This window comes from Capricornis sumatraensis, chromosome 6, assembly GCF_032405125.1.
Source record: "Capricornis sumatraensis isolate serow.1 chromosome 6, serow.2, whole genome shotgun sequence".
Lineage (NCBI taxonomy): Eukaryota > Metazoa > Chordata > Mammalia > Artiodactyla > Bovidae > Capricornis > Capricornis sumatraensis.
In genome coordinates, this window is record NC_091074.1 from 25,788,089 (window position 1) to 25,803,311 (window position 15,223).

General features: G+C 47.0%; 1 non-coding gene across 1 annotated transcript; it reads left to right on the forward strand.

Moving 5' to 3' along the window:
- The first annotated feature begins 14,612 nt into the window (after positions 1 to 14,612).
- Positions 14,613 to 14,684, forward strand: TRNAC-ACA (transfer RNA cysteine (anticodon ACA)). Its single transcript has one exon. It is a non-coding gene; the product is annotated as a tRNA-Cys (tRNA).
- The last annotated feature ends 539 nt before the right edge of the window (positions 14,685 to 15,223 follow it).

Here is a 15,223-nt window from a genome sequence, read left to right on the forward strand (position 1 = left end):
CATGGTTTCGTGGACTGAGGTGCGACATGTTGCAGAGAAATAGCCCACTGTCTGTTTGGGAAGAGCAGAGAGAAGACCTGCTTGCCGTGTGGCATTTCTTCACTTCAGATTTTGAATTGAACCTGAGGTGGCAGAGAATTCCTGGGGCATGTCAGCATAGGAACCTGGGTGGTGTCCTAACAGAGCTTCAGTTTACACAATTTTAACCTTCAGAAACATTTTCATCTCTGAGTTAAGGAAACCAGAAACATAAAATGGATTGGGAGGGGTTTGAACGTATTTACATAGAGAATAGTTTTTACGGGCTAATGAACTCCTTTCTGTGGCCCAAAGTATGTTTTGGCCAAAAGGGACCCTGGCAGATGACAAACGGGAAAACAAGAGACACTTGGAACCATTATCTGAAAATAATGATGAACTGTAAATCAGTGTCATCAAATTAAATAGGATAATTTAGAAAGTATTGGTATTTGTAAAAAAAAAAAACAAAACTGCAAAGAACAGAAAAGTACACTTTATAAATAAAAAGAAATTTATTCAAAATCTTACTTTGGTTTGATACTTGCCTTTTTAAACTTAGGAATAAAGATCCAAGGAAACACTAAATATATTACCTTTTAAGTTACACTACATATCCATGCACACACAGAGAAAAAAAAGTTTTGGTGGATTGGACGGTGTTTTGATTTTCTTTTGTGGACATCTGCAGGGGGTCGGGGAGAAAGTTGTCGGTTTTCCCCCAGTCCCATTCCTGGCTCAGATGCTCCTTCTTGTAGCATTGCTGGTCTGGGATTCCAGCTAAAGACCACACAGTTTGCTCCCGGTGTTCAGCTGTGTCCTTCTCTGAGATTCCAACAGCCAAGTTGGGAGCAGAATATGTGAAATGTGTTTTTCAGCCCCAAACTCCGTCTCCCTCCTGGAGGACCCGACTGATCACACAAGCCCCTAATATGCCCACAGATGGCCATTTTCCAGTTGAGCTATTGATAAGGGAGGCAGGTTGTGCTGAGAAGGGCTCTTTGCTCAGGGGCCTTACTGCAGTTGGTTTAGAACTTTGAGGATGAAGGATATTCCACACTGGGGGGAGAGGCCAGCTGCCGTGACCTTGGCTGCAGCCTCCACTTGGCTTTGCCTCTTTAAAAAGCTCATCCTTTTGAGCTCTTCTTGCCTCTTGGCTTGAAGCCATCTTTATGAGAATGATGATTATTGGATGTTACCTTGCATTCTTACCCCAGTCCTGGACAGGCTTGCCAGACTTCTGTGCCTCCTGAGTCTTGATGTAGCAACCGATTTTCTCCCAGCTGTCCCTTAACAGTCCATGCCCAGCTTCTACCTAGGAGACCAGTTAGGACATGCTTCATCCTGGCAGGGCAGGAGCTGCCCCAGACAGTGATAACCAAGACTAGGTGAAACCTGCCTTTGCTTTGTGTTTGTTGCCTTAACCTCTCAAAGGTGTTATTCAAGCAAGGAGTTAAGGTTAGCATCTGGCATAGATTCCTTCCCCTCCTTCCTAAAGCATCATCAGGCCGAAACAGTCCCACCTCTCAAGCAATGGGAACAATAATGGGGGCCAGAATTAGGAAGCCCGCATCAGAGGCAGGAACAGAGGAGTCAACTCCCCGCCTCCTCTCCCGCAAGGCCATCCACACCGAGAAAGTAGGGTTTAGGTCTTGTTCAGGATTGAATAACCAACTTGCACAGTATCTGGTACACAGTGCACCTTCAATAAATATTTGTTGCTTATCCAGATTGAAGAGGAGTATGGGGGCAAATGGAAGTGGGGTGATTCTAGTTATTCTTATGCTCTGGGCATTCTCAGTGGACAGTGCTGTTAATTACGCAGTCATTATTTTCGTACCCTCTTCCTTGTCCCTCAGCTTTGAAGATTAAGTCTGGAAGTACTCAGTTTTGGGAATTTAAGGTTAATGGTTCAACTTCAAGTTAGCGTCAGCCCATGGCAGGCGGCACGTTGTCCTCCTCCCATGACCCCATGCCTTGTATCCACATTCGCAATAACAGGTCACTGGCTGTCTTTTCCCGTTATCCTTGCGGCTCCTTCGTGTTCCCCACTGCCATACGATGTGCTAGGATTGCCCCACATTCTTGGAGGATGGGAGTCTTGACCCTGGGCCTCCGTCCTCAATGAGGAGCGTCCTCCTCCGGCTGCCAGGTGGGCCCTGCCTGCTGCAGGATGCTTGCCCAGGCTGCCAGTCTCCCATGATGCAGTGTACTGCCCCCTCACCAGCCGACGGCTGCCAGGCCTCTTGTATGGCTGTGCCTCTGCCTGTTGCCTTCTGCTGGGGAATTCCTGCGTTGTGTTTGCTTCTCATGGATGGTCTGGTCCCCAACCCCTGGCCTCCCTTATTAGGCACACCACCCGACTGCTGCTGACTGAGTCTTATTTCTGAGACTGAGCATAGTTCTTGTTGTTCCTCTGTATTCCCTTTTAGTATCTCTACCACATCCTAATTCAGGATTCAGGATTCAGGATTCTGTCCTTTTTTAAAGTTGACTTCACTCGACTCTGGATTAGGAGATATTGTCTTCTCAAAGAGTCATCTGTCCTAAATTGGGGCAGGAATGTTCGTTTTTGGAAGTTGAACATTGTGAGTGGGGCTGTATTTTTGTGGAGGTCACATGTCCTTGGATAGGGGCCTATATTGTATGCTCTGTGTGTGTGTGTGTGTGTGAGGATGAGAGGGAAGAAGACTCACCCTTTCTAGTACTTTCTGCAAAGCATGTCACTAAATAGAACAGGGAGAAAGTAAACGGGGGTGGACAGGCATAAGATCAGGCTTTTAATCCTCCAGTTATATGAAGAGACAATCATATATCATGTTATTTAGATGCTCCATCTTTCCGATATGATATTTTTCTGGCCTTCATTCTTGGCCTCCTAGTGAACTCAAGGTCAGAATAAAAATGATAGCCGTCATGACTTGGTAAAACTTGTTATCAGCAGAAAAATAGGAACTTTAAAAGGTAGTGCTATATGGTTTCTGATAAGAGACCTGCAGAGTGATTCCACTGGGGTTTTATATGCTGTTCGTCTGCAAATACAGATTGGCACAGGATTTTTAAAACTTGCTCTTCCTGTATTAACGTGAGCATTGTTCCTATTTACTGTACTCCCTTCACAGATGGAGAGAAAGGAATTGATTTAGTTTAATATGAGATTCGGATATTTTCCCTAACCTTACATTGGTGTTAAATAGTAGCTATATGAATATTACCCTGCAGCTGACCTTTTGGGGGTTGCTTTTCCCAAGTGGTTTTTTTTATTCTAATTATCTTTATGTGCATTTTAAACAGAGTTGCAGGAGGGATGGGATTTAATTGCTCTACTTGTATTTTATTCCTTCACTTTTATGTCTAGGGCAAAAGGGTGTATTTTAATAAATCTAGGAGGTAATTTACAGCTGCTGCTGGTATTAACAAAATATACACATGTAGCAGGTTCATGTTTGTGTGAATGTTGGGAGGGTTGGTATGACTGGTCTCCTCTTGAGCTGTCTTTGCTATAGTCAAAGTCTTGATTTGAGATTTCCTACCCCTTTCTGAAATTCCAGTAGCCCTTTCTGAAACTCCAATACTTTGGCCACCTGATGCGAAGAACTGACTCATTGGAAAAGACCCTGATGCTGGGAAAGGTTGAAAGCAGAAGAAGGGGACAACGCATCACTGACTCAATGGATATGAGTTTGAGCAAGCTCCGGGAATTGGTGATGGACAGGGAAGCCTGGCGTGCTGCAGTCCATGGAGTCACAAAGAGTCGGACGTGACTGAGTGACTGAACTGAACTGAACCCCTTTCTTCATGAAAAAGCTGTTTAGGGTGGACAAGGTGGCACATGTCCAGTATGTACTTTGTTCTTGCTCTTTACAGCATAGCATAACCTTAGATATGAAATTTCATTTTTGTTTCAAAAGGGGACATGTCTGGTTATGTCAAAGTTGCTTTCCAGGCCCTCTGAGAGTAGATCTACTTTATACTTTCAGGATGATCACTAGGATGCGAAATGCCTGCTTCTGTGTTGAAAACGATGGTGATAGTGCTGCTGAGGGAGGTCAGTTGGTCTGCTGCTGCTGACCTGCCTACCAGGGAACCTGTGCAGCTTTACTGCTGTGGAGACCATGGCAAGCTGAAATCACCCTGTTAAGCCTAGACACACCTCTGGTTGTTTCTTTGACACATGAGCTTGAGAGCACTCTAATAATTTATTTTGAAAAGTCCAAGCAAAACATTATTGAAGTCAGATCAGATGAAAAATGGCTACATCTGTTGTCTGGGGTGGGGGTGGAATAAAACTACGGTGCTTAGAAACTCCACAGCTGCAGCCTCTAGGGCAAACTTACTTGTGCCCTACAGGATAAAAGAGCAAATAGCAAAGTTGTAGCCTCAAAACCGTGTCCTAGAGCAAAGGTAGAGTGTGGATCTGTTTGAGGAAGTGCTTAAAAGGTGGCTAGAGATGTAGTGGCATGGTTTTGAGGACCTTCACAAAAATAATCTCACAGCTGAAACAGCATCATCCTTTGGTTGACACTCTTGGTTAGAAACTTTAACAGACTTTTTTCCTAGTCAATGAAATTGGAATGGTTTATTTTTATTTTCTTGGAGGGACGCCAGTAATGCAATACAGTTAACCGTGGACTAACTTGTTCCTGCCAGCACAGTCTTGGAAACCAGTGGTCTAAGTGATGCTGGATGAAAAAGCATTTGACCAACTCCCCCTGCCCTACCCCCAACCCACCCAGCACTCAACTGAATAACTTACTTAATAAAACCGTATGATAAACACAAGCTTGTGTAAAGGAAGAGTGGTTTCCAAGAATATGTAGTGGCCAAAGCCAGCCTTTGTTTTGAGCATGCCAATTTCCATGACCAGTTGGGAGTACACCTTGGGACTTTATTCACTAGTTGGGGTTTCACATGCCCCTGTTGGAGTGAGGTTATTGTCGGGGAGCCACTGTGATTTAGCTGTGTCTAACATGGAAGGCGCTACTACAGACATTGAGCATGTCTACTGTGGGTGAAGGGGGGGCCATGGGTACCACCCATCTCAGGGCATCCAGGGAAGGGTCATCTTTTCTGTATCTCATGCTGAAGGGCAGCGGTGGGTTCAGTACCTGTCAGGGCAGGCTGAGGAAAGTGAAGATATTCCGTTTTCATCTTAATCCCGGCTCCTTGATGTGGGTGGACCTCCCTCGATGGAGGAAAAGGGGGGAGTCAGGCTCCTCAAGCTGAGTGCTGAATTTGGTGCTTGGGGAAAACAGAGGAGGGAAGATTGAGTATGGACTTGGATAGTCTGAGTTGGTCTGGGCAGAGGAACAGGCCTCTGCTGGACCTAATGCCGGGAAGAGTTTGGCTTGCAAAGGAAATGGAGGGGACGAGGAAGCTTATTTGACTTCAGCAGCAAGATAAAGCTATCCCCATAAAGAGGTGTGGGGTTGGGGGAGATCCGAGGAGAGCAAGGGGCAGTGACAGGGAACAGGATTGGGATCACAGGGCTTAGGCCAGTGGCCTGTCAGGGGGTCTCAATAGGATCCTGTGGGCCAAACGTGGCGTTTCGTAAACAGTGTTCACTATTACAAAGATGTGTTGATTGGAGAGGTCTCTTCCAGGGCCATGATTATTTTTGCTCTCCGGCGGATTTCTGTTTCCCTGTACATGCTAAAAGCACGATGACGCAAAACAGCTGACTGTGTGACAGATCGGTTGCTGTCCAAGAGATTGAGAAGAAATGTGTCTTCCAAGTGCCCAGAATTCCTTTTCCTCAGGGGCCCTTCTCTGTCCTACTCCTTCGGGTGGGTTGTTTTCTTACACCCTCAACTCTTCTCTTCCCCATCACATCCCGCTGTCCAGGAAGGGATGTATACCCACCACTCAAACACGAATAGGTTTTAAGCAGGGACCAGTTGCCCCAGAAGCTCGCCCTCTCAGGGGAGGAATAATAACACACCCAGTCATGTGTCAGGGAACATCACTCCCTGGGAATCTGAAGAGATTGGGGGTGTTAATGGGGCAAAGTCCTATTTCAGAGGTTAAGAATTATTGCAAGTGAATGGCCTCCTTACCTGCCCTGCCCCCCTTGCTCCTGCTCTTTCCAGGATTGGGATGCTACCACAATAATGGATTCATCCTCCTTTTTTCTTCCGAGGCCTAGCCCTTGGATTTGTGAGTGGAATCCATTTCCTACCAAGGCTGCAAGAGTCGGAAACCTCTCTGTAGCCCTTTCACTGAAAACTGCTTCTGTTCACAGGCATGAGATGGACTGTGTCCTTTTAGGTCCAACGGTCCTGTGATGAGCCGCTTTCAATGGTCTGTCCTTCCGGACATAAGCCATTTATGCGAATACTTCCAGGACTCGACTGGGAGCTGATACAGAAGATATGCTCCATGCCCGCAAGGGTTTAGCCATTCAGATCTTGAAACAGAAGACAAACAGCCTAATGCAGAAATCACCCCTGGAGTCCCTGGTGGTGGTTACCTGTCTTGCTTGAGTTCCTTCCCATGACCCTCTTATTTGGCTGTTCAACCTTTTGTAGAACAGCTCCAGCCCTGACACGTACCCTCCTCAAATAATGAACTAGAAGCTGTTTTCTTGTTCTTCTTATGGAGGAAATAAATCCCTTTCCACCATCATACTTGCTCAGGGCAAAAGGAGAAAGTGGCACCCCGTTATAGATAGAGCATCCAGCAGCTCCTCCAATCCCGGCTTGACTGAGAAGTAAGCCTGCATTTCTAGGCTGGGACTAAAGGGATTCCAGGATTGGGGCTGCCTGGATCCCATGTGTTAGCTGGTCCCTCTGCCTCTGTCTTAGTTGCAGTGTAGCCTGGTGTCTTAGAGGAAGACGGCTACCAGATAAGGGAAGAGTCAGGGAAGGAAGAAGGGCTAGTGTGTTTTTGATTGCAACCTAGCCTAGGAGGTGAGGGTGCAGCAGCTCCTTGGGAAGAAGACATTTTAGTAGTCTTGAGGGCCAAGAAGAGGAAAAAAAATATCTAAAGTGGGCGACTTCTCAATCTTAGAGGCCAGTTCTGGGCCGGCCTTGTATTCAGTGTTGAATCTCTGGATCCCCCTGCTCTTTTTCAGGTCACAGATGTTCAGAAGAAATGGGGTTGGGTGAAAGAGGGGTGGCATGATTTTTTTTTTCCCCTCCATCAGGCTTTTGACCTGTCAAATACTAAAGGTTTTTGGCACACAAATAACTACCCCAAGTCAGGTTTCAGCTTTAAGAAGACAGCAGGGTTTATGTACTAGTTCGACTCCCATACTAACAACTGAGTCTTAATTCTTCCCTTCTTATTAAGTTGTCAGTAGGGGCCAAACTTTGATGTAGGGCCAAAGTTAAGACAATGCTTTCCAGTTTCTCCTCTCATAGGTGATACAGTTGGAATGACTGTTTTTGATACCCAGGGTACACAAGGGATTTGAGAAATATCCAGGACGGGTAATATGCATTGCTACAACTGACACTTCCAGGGAACTCTCAAGCTGTCTTTAGTTTCTATTGCTGAGGTCAAATCTATGTCTTGGTCTGTGTCCACAGAAATAGGAATCTCTGTTAAATAGGTGGGTGTTTTGGAGACCACATGGAGGAGGATTACCTGAGAAAGGGCTATTCCAGGATGACATGCTTTTCCTGGCACTCCTTATTGCTGGGGAGATTTGGTCCGATCTTAACATGAGCCTCCCCAGTTAACCTCAGCCTGAGAGCTGGCTGAGAAGGGGTTTTCTAGGAGGGACCATGTCTTCTTCGGAAATGTTCTCTACCCTGGTTCTGCTTAACTGTTGTACAAGGGGTCTACTTCCTTTTCTTCAGTCATACCAGGTCTTGAGTTTGGGAAAGAAGCATTATTGATTCATTCATTCACTACTATTTGGTTTCCTGTGCCGGAGGAAATTTCCCATGGTATATAAAGAGAAGCCCAGAATCTCACTTCCTCATCCTTCCTGAAGGGGTCCTTTTGATCCTCTTTCTATTCTTGCTTGGGAGCATTAGCTGAGGGCTCTGTTACATATCCCTGGAAAGACAAGAGTTTCCAACCAATTTGAACCGGGCTGGCCTGTCTTCCTCCTGGGAGGAGTCCATGGAGCCGCTCGGCGTGTGCTCGTCATCCCTTCTGTTTGCTTTCTCCCTTCTTTTCATTGCTCCTCTCCCTCCCCTCCTCCAGATGCAAGCCTATGATTTGGACAAATCTGGGGATTTTGTTTCTGCTCATCATCAGCAGTGATTTTTTTTCTTTCACAATTTGCACAGAAGTACCACCCAAGTCATGCTGAATGCTTGTGGTGCTCAGATCCACCTCTCAGTAGGTACCCATAGAGATCTTTGGGTTGAATTCAGTCAGCCAAACCTTTATCCTGGTTGTATTGTAGCCCCATCAGGGAGCCGGGAGTCTCAGCTGGGGAGGGGAGCCCTCTGGCACCTTCTTCTCAGAGGCTGCCTCTGTTCCAGGTGCTTTAGGACATGGCGGGGGGTCATGGCTAATGCATCCTCTTTCTACTGGAATCCTCTCCCCTTAACTCTCCACCTTCATTTCTCACTATATTGGGACTGGAGGTGGTGCCTCTGGCCTTGGAAAAGGAGAGGACACTCCTAGATCCAGACTCCAGGTTTTTTTCATTTTCTTCTCACTGAGGAGTATTGTGGCCTTGCTACGGAGGAATTTCAGTCTCAGTGTGATTGGCCTGCCTGGTTGATGCGGGGGCAGTTTTATTGTGTGGCCCCTTGGAGCAGGAGGCCAGAAAGCCAGGGGTCCATCCTCAGATGGACTCCCCTCCTCTCACCCACTGAGCTACCCTGGGGAGACTCATACCAAGGGGACCAGCACTCCCCATGGTCACGCCAGGGCACTGGCCTCCTGCCCTCCTGGTCCGGATCCTGATGATCCTTCTTTCTGGCTCATTCCATCTATCCATTTACGGAGTGGACTGCATAGCAGGCAAGGCCCTTGACTCACTAGGAACCAAGAGGGCCCCAGAAATGCCTTCCATGTGGAGAAAGCCGTTAGTGGCAGCCTGCAGGGTGGGGATCACTGTCTAAGGCAGCCTGGCAGGGCCAGAGCTGGGTTTCCATAAGTGCTTCTATCTCAATGTCTTCCTCTTCCTTGTGGGGCTCACTGGCTTTAAGGAAGTTTGTGGTGGGAGCCTTCCTCTTTCTGGGAAGGCAAGTCTGTGGTTGTCTCCTCACACAGTGATGTTTTGTATTTTGTAGGCTGCACTGCTCTTCATCTTGTGGCCTCAGCTGACTCCTAACGTCGACTGGGTCTTCTCCTCTTGGAATATAGCTAGAAAGGATTTGCAGAGGCAGTAACCCAAGGAGCAGTAGTGGTCAGCACAGCCAATTCCCTTCCCTCCTGGCCTTGAGTTCTGCCTACATTCTATACTCCCTGGAGAGCTGAGATGACGCTGGTTGTCTCAGTGTCTAGGTTCCTAAAAAAGGCAAGGACCAGTGTGAGTTGTTTAATAGAACAGATTCAGCATTTCATGTTTACCAGTCATGGTGCTAAAAAGTGATGACCCGGAAACTTCCGTACTGACCTTCCTACTCTCCTCTCGGGAGTGTCCAGGTTATCGTTCCCTCCTCTCCTTGCCAGGAGAATATCTTCACTTAAGTAAACTCAGAAGACTCATCAGGTCGCTCTGTTCCTCACTTGGTATCTTCCAGCTCTGGGTTTCTCATAACTGTGGGATTCCCCAAACTTGAGGATATGAAAGTGTGTCAATCAGTAAGGGGAGAAGGAGCTGACTTTATGCTTTCATTTGACACCTTTTTTTTCTGACCATTTTCTAAAAGTCAGTGAGAACAACTTAAAAAGGGCATCAACACCCCTGAGGTTGAGCTCTACCCAACCTAGCCATTGCTCGTCTTCTTTCTGCTGATAACCTCACCCCATTTCTCCTGTACCAAAAAAGCCCTGTAGAGACCCATGTATGATCTGATTGTGAAATGATTCCTTATTAGACTGATCTGAGTGTGTTGTCCAGAGTCATATGTGAGCCCTACCTGGTGTTCATGACGTGGGAAGAGACTTAGCTGGCGCTAAGATGGCAGGGAGGCCATCTGTACTAATAACTAACCTGGATGTAAAGAAAGCCCCAGTGGAGCTTCTGACTGCTAGGACTTTAAATAAAGCCTGGGAAACCCATAGCCCACGGAGCCTTGTGGAGGGTTCCCCGATGCCCTTGAGGTCCTCAGCTCTTACTTTCAGCAAGAGCAGGTGGAGGAGTGCCTGAAGTCTTGAGGAAATGTGCTTTTGCACACAGTGCTCTGAGCTCCGTGTCCTTTACCTCCTCTTTAGAGAGATGTGCTGTGGTCTGGATATGGAGGCATTTCAGTCTTAGTGCGGTTGGCCTGCCTATTTGATGCGGGGACAGTTTTATTGTTCTGTAGTCCCTGGAAGCAGGAGGCCAGAAAGCCAGGCGTCCATCCTCTGACGGAATCCCCTTCTCCCCACCCACTGAGTTACCCTGGAGAGACTCATACCAGGAGAACCAGCACTCACCGTGGTCACTCCAGGGCCTCCTGCTCTCCTGATCTTGACTCTGATGGTCTTTCTTTCTGGCTCATCCCATCTGTCCATTCACGGAGTGGATTACAGAGCAGGCAAAGCCCTTGACTCACTAGGAACCAAGAGGGCCCCAGAAATGCCTTCCATGTGGAGAAAGCCATTAGTGGCAGCCTGCAGGGTGGGGATCACTGTCTAAGGCAGCCTGGCAGGGCTAGAGCTGGGTTTCCATAAGTGCTTCTATCTCAATGTCTTCCTCTTCCTTGTGGGGCTCACTGGCTTTAAGGAAGTTTGTGGTGGGAGCCTTCCTCTTTCCAGGAAGGCAACTCTGTGGTTATCGCCTCACAAAATGACCTGATGATGTGTTGTAGGCCGCCCTACCTGCCCTTCATCATGTGGCCTCAGCTGACTCCTAAACTCCTAATGTGGACTGGGTCTTCTCCTCCTGGAGTATAGCTAGAAAGGATTTGCAGAGGCCATAACCTGAGGAGCAGTAGCAGTCAGAAAGATGAGTTCCTCTTCTCTTCTGGGTTTGGATTCTGGGTATATGCTCAACTCCCTAGAGAGCCTCGGCGCCTTCTCCCTCTCTCTAGGTTTCCAAGGTAGAGACTAGGAAGTATTTGATTTCTTCATGCACCCATGAAACTGTTCTTTATTTTGTGAGTGCCTCTTTTGCAATGGACACCACGTTTCATAATTTCACTTAGGATAAGTGATCCAGCCCATGCCTTAGAACTAGAGCTCGTTGGGGAGATGGGGGCTTTCTCTTATCCCTGTCTTTGGTCTTCTATTATGGGAGTCTGTGCCCTGGAAGCCTGGAACACTATCCTTGGGAAGCCTGGTATTAGCCTTGCCCGACTCCGGCTTGCTCACCGCGGTCAGTCCAGGGCCTCCTGGTCTCCTGGTCTTGATCTTGATGGTCTTTCTTTCTGGCTCATCCCATCTGTCCATTCACAGAGTGGTTACAGAGAAGGCAAAGCCTTGACTCACTAGGAACCAAGAGGGCACTTTGTAGTGGCAGCCGAGCCTGCAGGGTGGAGATCACTGTCTAAGGCAGCCTGGCAGGGCCAGAGCTGGGTTTCCACAAGTGCTCCTATCTCGATGTCTTCCTCTTCCTTGTGGGGCTCACTGGCTTTAAGGAAGTTTGTGGTGGGAACTTTGCTTTTTATGAGGAGGCAAGCCTCTGGTTGTCTCCTCACAGAGTGACCTGCTATGTTGGAGACCACACCGCCATTCATCATGTGGCCTTGGTTGACTCATAAACTCCTAATGTGGACTGGGTCTTCTCCTCCTGGAGTATAGCTAGAAAGGATTTGCAGAGGCCGTAACCCAAGGAGCAATAGTGGTCAGAAAGATGAATTCCTCTTTTCTCGGTTTGGATTCTGGGTATATGCTCAACTCCCTAGAGATCCTTGGCGCCTTCTCCCTCTCTCTGTTTCCAAGGTAGAGACTAGGAAGTATTTGATTTCTTCATGCACCCATGAAACTGTTCTTATTTTGTGAGTGCCTCTTATGCCATGAATTATTTCACTTAGGATAAGTGATCCAGCCCATGCTTTATAATTTCAGAGCTTGTTGGGGGAGGTGGGGGCTTTCTCTTCTGATCCCTGTCTTTGACCTTCTACTATGGGAGTCTCTGCCCTGGGAGCCTGGCTACCCCAACTCATGCCAAAGCAGGTCTCAACAGGAGCCCTTCAGTATTCTTCATTCTGGCCCCAAGATCACCTCCCCATCCCTGACTTCTCCCTTCTCTGTCAATTGCAGAACGCTTCTAAGCATACTGACCCTGTATCCTTGTGCCGCGGCCAGCACAAGCAAGAGTTGCACCTGCACAGGGAGAGAACGGAGCGTCCCCGCTAAGAAAAATAAGAGAGAGACAAAAGATGGGGTTGAGAGGATCAGACCAAAAATGGCTGATGCCTTTCTTTATTAGGCTACAGTATTTATAGGATAATGTACGTGACTTAAGACATGTACAGGATTATTTTTTAACCTCAGGATACAATCACTAGACCCTTACCATTGTGTACAGAGTAATCTATCTTCTATGACATGTTGCAAGACATCCTGGAGCCTTAAGGGCTATAAAAATTCTTCAAGGGGGGCCGGACAGGGAGCTTAGGAACATGCCTAAGGCTCTGCATACCTGCCGAGCAGCTCCCAAGACTTAACCCTTCACGGGCAGTCCCCCGCATCCTTGGGTTCTGCATTATCTGTCATAATCTCATCCTCCCTTTTGCCCACCCTCACTTAACACTTACCCTGGGATCCTCACAGGCATCCACTCACAGACTGGAGTCTTCAGTGAAGCCCTTTCTCCCAAGAGAAGAGTGATCCCATGGACTCTTAATTAAGGCGAGTGCCTCATATCCATCTGTCCTCTGTAATTATCCCCTGTAAAAACCTAGGTTTTGATCAGGAAACATGGAGCTGCCAGAGCCTTCCAGAGATTCACAGGTCCACCCCATACCCCTGGCTAGATCCTCCAGAGACTTTTCACTGTCACAGAAAAGCCACATCTTGGGTTCTCTACTCCGTTGTCTGAGTTTTCAGGGATTTGTCTTCCTATCGATAGTGAGTCTTGGTTTTATCCTTTGAGGAAGGAAAGCCTTAGATGATGATTTATTTCCATGTTTGCTTCCCGGGTGGTTCCTGGTCATGACTGGAGGAAGCAGCAGTAGCACCTTGGTTTCTGCTTAGGTGACAGAACTGCCCTGGCCATGAAGGGCAGGCACAGCCCCATCCATCCCACTGTAAATGCCAAGATCTCCCTACATCACTCTCGTCGCAGGAACCTTGATCCAGCCCTCTGGCCTGAAGATAGCTTAACTCTCTGTTTTTGGCTTGTGGCTCAGCTTATCTTGTGACATCCTTTTTCCAGGGCTCTTCATCTTGGTGAAGCTCTGTGGGTAGTGATATGAATGGCTTCTGGGAAGTCTCCTCATGTGAACGTCCACTTGTCCCTAGAGCTGGTGTGTTCTTGACTTTCGGACAATTAGCTGGTAATGGTCTGCCTCTAAGCAGAATGATTGTTTGCTTGCCATGCGAGTTTAGCAGTCTCCACGGGAATAATTTGGCAGGGCAGGTTCTCAAAGCTCATTCCATTGTGAGGTTCACCAGGGCTTCTGTAAGATTCTCTGTCCTCATTGGTGGATCCTGAGGATTCTGTGGCTTCCTTCAGTTGAAAAAAAAAAAATTCATTTCCCATGTTCAGGATGGGGGTGAGGTTCCCTTTTACCTGTGGGCAAGTGTCCTAGGGAGAAGAGTTTGATGTTCTGAGGCACTGCTGAATATGCACGTGAATAACCTCCTGGAATTAGGAAAGAAAGATCTCTGACTCCTTTTCTCCATCTTCTCTCTATTCCTTTGAGCCTCATTCTGTGTGTCACAGGTCAGATGCTCTTCCTATTCACTTGTGCCTCCCGGGAGTTTAGACTTAACTCAGGTGCAGTGACCCTCCTTCAGCTGGTGTGCTTTCGCATTTTAAAATGTTTATTGCATCAAGATGGCAACAAGAAGTCTATTTTAATTGCAACAATAAGTCTATTTTATGAGTGAAAAGATAAATCCAAGAAGCCCAAGAATGTTTTTCTTAATTTTTTTCATGTTCTCTTCCTGCCTCCTTCATAAGTGGATGAGAGATTTATGTAATTTTTATACCTGAATAAAATTTTTATACTTCCGTATAATCAGCTGCACCTGGGATCAATTTCAGGGACGCTGCGGAGGGGTTGTCAATATTAATGATCAGATACATGGCCCTTCTCTGTTTATGGCCGCTTGTGCAAGGAAAGTGATGCTGGCTTCTTAAACTCTTTGGACCTCCGTGTTGGTGCTCTAGTATTTGACCACCACAGTTGCAAACCTATGAGATGGGGTTTGTCTTAAGCTTTGTGAAACGTTCTCTCTCAGGGAGAATAAGTGTTCTAAGTGAGTGAGGAGTTTTTCTTCTCTTTTTACGAGCTCTGCAAACCCTTTCTAATTATATTCTAAGAGAAAATGTCCCAGAGAGCATATTCTACAGGAGTCCAAATAATAGAGGCAAAGAGGGAATTAAGATCACATTGATTTGTAAGTGCTTATTGGGCCAACCATAACGATCTTCCCTAGTGGCTCAGATGGTAAAGCGTCTGCCTACAATGCAGGAGACCCGGGTTCAATCCCTGGGTTGGGAAGATCTCCTGGAGAAAGAAATGGCACCCCACTCTACTATTCTTGCCTGGAAAATCCCACGGATGGAAGAGCCTGGGAGGCTACAGTCCATGGAGTCGCAAAGAGTCGGACAAGACTGAGCAACTTCACTTTCACATTGAGCCATTACTCTGTAGATTCTGGCTGGGGAATGGCAGACTGCTAGTGGGATGGAGTTCAAATATGAATAAGAGACTGTCCCTCCATGAAGAACTTAGAAGCTACAGTATCAGAGCTTTCGTAGAACACTGGCTTCTGGGGAACTGCTTTCTTTCAGACTTGCTCTCAGGTTCTCCCTCCTGCTCAGTCCCTCCTGTGGCCCGCAGATCCATTCACAGCTCTCACTTCTCCCTGTACGCCCTTTCTGTGTTGCTTTACACACAACGGTGATGATTTCCACACTGTGTGCTCCGTGTCTTCAAGTCTGTTTCTTTAGATTGGGGTATGACATTTCTTTTTTTTTTTTTTTTTTGTCTTTAAAAGGCTGAAGATTCTATTTGAAGAGAAACATGAGCATGAATTC